This window comes from Carica papaya, chromosome 9 (genome assembly GCF_054855325.1).
Source record: "Carica papaya isolate Zhongbai chromosome 9, ASM5485532v1, whole genome shotgun sequence".
Taxonomy (NCBI): Eukaryota; Viridiplantae; Streptophyta; class Magnoliopsida; order Brassicales; family Caricaceae; genus Carica; species Carica papaya.
Window position 1 is genome coordinate 10,210,213 of NC_142317.1, and position 3,794 is coordinate 10,214,006.

Below are 3,794 nucleotides of genomic sequence, written 5' to 3' on the forward strand. Positions count from 1 at the left end.
TGGTTTTGATGGAGTGTTTTATAAAATCAAGTTCTAAGCTAGTCTTAGTCTTTGATTTGTCACTATTACAATTGCAGATATAAATGCTGTTTCATGGAAGAACTATGATTTTCTTTGTCATTTTGAAATTCCTTTGCATTTAAAGATTTATCAATCTGTCATTATGGATTAAATGGCATTGACCTCTCTAGCTCTCTCTATTCCTTGATTGTTCATATTATGTATGATATGTTATTATCTGCAACTCAATACAAACATGAGTCTTGACTACTTCATATTTTGTCATTTCATGAATCGATTTCATATCTTTTCCATTTTCTTCTTTCTCAGAAAACATGTTCGGGGGAGATAATTTGTGAGAGGGAATGGAGCAGGAAAAGAACTAAGGGGTCATAGTTTTGTTATCTTTATTTTTTTAGCCTGTAATTATTTAATAATTTTTTCCAGTTGATTTTACTTGATCATGGTGAAATGTAATCGTCACTCACTTGCATTGTACATAGGATACAAACAAAATGCATTGTACATAGATTTGCACCCCCTTGGTGCTTGTGAATGAAGTCTATCCTATTTTTATTTCCGAAGAAAAAATATGGATGTTTGTATAAACTGGAATTCCCCGGTGGATATTCAACAAGTCCAAGTATACCTCTTGAAGCCAGCATCCTTTGCCAAACAAAAAACAATCAGATACAGCAGCTACTGTGTGCAACCATAAGAAAGCATTTGCCGCAAATGAGATCCAAGGCAATAATCTGGCCTCCTGATAACAGAAGATAGATACTTGTTAATAAACACATTTTAGGCTGCGAACTAGCAGAAAAACTCATAGAAGACATGCCTGGAACCATAAGCATATTTTGGTGAATCCCAAAACGCACCGTTTCCAAGTTCGTTAGAACTAATTGCGTACATCCGGCGCTGGCGCCACTTAAAAAAGTTACCGTTAGAACGCGCTCTCTCTCTCTCTCTCTCTCTCTCTCTCTCTCTCTGTATTCGTTTTCCTATCGTGGAAGGTGAGATCGGATTGATTGGTTTGCAAGAAACAGGTCATCTACGAGTTGGAAAAGGAAATATTCAGTATAAATCACATTATAACTCACTTCACTTCAGTTCATTATTGAAGGATGCTCTTCTCCTTGCTGATCATAAGGAGACTCTCCCTGTTGTTGCTCATCATCCAAAAACAAAAAAACTCAATTCACGTCCTTGTTCAACGAGAAACAACGATGACCAATCGACTTACTCCCAAAGATCTGGACAGATTGGATAATGGTTCGTTCCAGAGAAAGAAAGCAGAAATTGAGGGTTTCGTGGGAAAGGAATGAAAAGAGTTAGTGATCGACTTGCTCACTAAACGAGTTGTCCATGAATTCATCATGATAGGAAACAAGAAACCCGTTGCAGTGACAGTAGAAGACCCATCTCCAGCTGTAAAGACGGAATTTTCTTTCTTTGAAAATATACCAAGGAAAAAGCGAAGCAGCAGAGTACGCAAATCGGTTGCCGTTGCCGTTTCGTTCCCAGTCCTCGATACAGAGTCTGAAAAAAACATTAAGATGATCGAAGAATCGGGTCGACAACTAGAGAAGGAAAAAAATGAGGATGAGCTGAAAGTTTCCTCTCGGAAAAGGCGTTTTGAGTCAGATGAAGGAGGTGGAAAAAGGGCTAAGATCCGCAAGAACCCTAAACCAGACTCATCGGAGATACCAACGGAATTGCCTGAACCATTTAAGAGTCGTGTACTGGAGATGGGCGGTAGAGATATCAAATTTGTTATGCGGAAGACTATCTTCAAATCGGATTTGCTAAGGTCGCAGAATCGGATTTTGATACCAGCGGGTGAAGTGAAGAGCCCGTTCCTTTTTCCAGAGGAGGAGATGAAGTTGGCTTCCAAAGAAAGCATAGAAGTTACTTTAATAGAGCCTTGTGTTGACGCCAGTTTTACATTGCCTTTGAAGAGGTGGCATATGGGTAACATGCCCTATGCACTGATAGGCAACTGGTTTAGCGTTGCCCAGAGGAACGGTGAATCACCGGGAGTTGGTAGTGACGTACAACTCTGGGCACTCAGACACCAGCATTCAAGTCTTGGTATGGTTTTGGTCCCTGTCCCACAACAAGGACAAGTTACAAATCAATCTTCCGATGGGGCCTCATCTTCTCGTGCTCATTCTACTGCCAACCAATCACAAGAGCATTAGGATTCTTTTTCTTCTTTCTTTTTGAGTCACTACCATTTAGGCTTATTACCCACCAATCATTGACCATTTATGTAACATATCTTTTGGTCAATAAGTATCTTGATTTAGACTTCCACTTACATGGATGATTAGCAATTTCCCTTTTTGTAAAACGATCTCAAATAATGGGAAAATTCAGTTAGTATATTTTCAATGCTATATTCTAGCAACTTTGCATAAATCAAATAACTCAAATTTTGGCATTTGGATAATTATTCTAGATATAGTTAAATTGTTCATGCTCTCATATGTTTGCATTTAAGGGCACAACGTCAAGGATTCTTGAAAACTGTTTATCAAAATTTTTAATGCGGTTGGCTCTTGGCCGAGAATCAATAATGTTTTGAACTTGTTAATAAACAAGATGTGTGGTAGACCAACTAGATAATGCACAATGAAATGCAGTATTCATTCATTCTCTTTATTACAAAACTTATCAAACTACACAAAAAAAAAAAAATCAAATAATCAACTAGTGAAATTTTTAACTCCCATGTTCATTTTAAAAATTTTCATTAATTAAAATTCATGGCTTGAACCAGTATTTACAAAGCAAAGTCCAGACCCTATAGATTAAAATGAAAGATGCAGAAATAGCAGCAAAAGTAGATTGAGAAAACTGCTCACCTTTTATTATGAAATCGACCACCATAAAAAGATTTTCTAGTGAAACCTCAAATCCAACGCCAAGAACTATTTCGAAAAGCACAGAATACATCAATACTCAACTATTTGGTAGGAAGTTTAATATTCTTACTTTGTGTTTGTAACCTCACCAAATTTACCTTTAGTCCTCAATTTCTCACATCATCATCTCTAGATCCTGCACTAAATTTACATTTTTTTTTCTTGCGTCACATAGATTGCAAATACCTTTTATTGAGGTTATTTTATTTAAATGGTCATTTTTTGTTTTCTGTTTCCTATGTGGCTATATTTCTATTTTTTAACAGATCTTTTATATACTTTATTTCATGTCAATTCCATGGTCAATATGGAATAACGAAAATTTAAATTCTGATTGAATTTGTATGAGTTTCTATTTTAATTTTGAATATTATCTGTTTACTCTACCTTTTATATATCCTGACACTTTGGGATTGACCAGTGTTTAAAGGTGTAACATGGGGGCTAATTTGTCAAGATAGTCTTTTGATCATGCATATTCTTTCCACCTCTTATTTTCCTTTAAATTCTGATTTTGATAGAGTGCACATTTTCTTATCTATAAATGTTTGTTAGTTAGTTATTTTTTAAAATTAAGTTCAAAGCTAGTTTTAGTCTTAGATTTATCACTACTACGATTGCAACTTTATGTAAGCTTCTCCTATATCACAGGTTGTAACTGTAGGGTGTCAAATATGGTTATATAAATACTATTTCGTGGAAGCATTGTAATTTTCTTTGTCATTTCAAATCCTTCATGTTTGAAGATTTAACAGTCTGTCATTATAGATTAAATGGTGTTGACCTCTCTAACTACATTGTTTCCTTGATTGTTCATTTTATATGAGGTGTTAGTATTTGCAACTAAATACAAATATTAGTCTT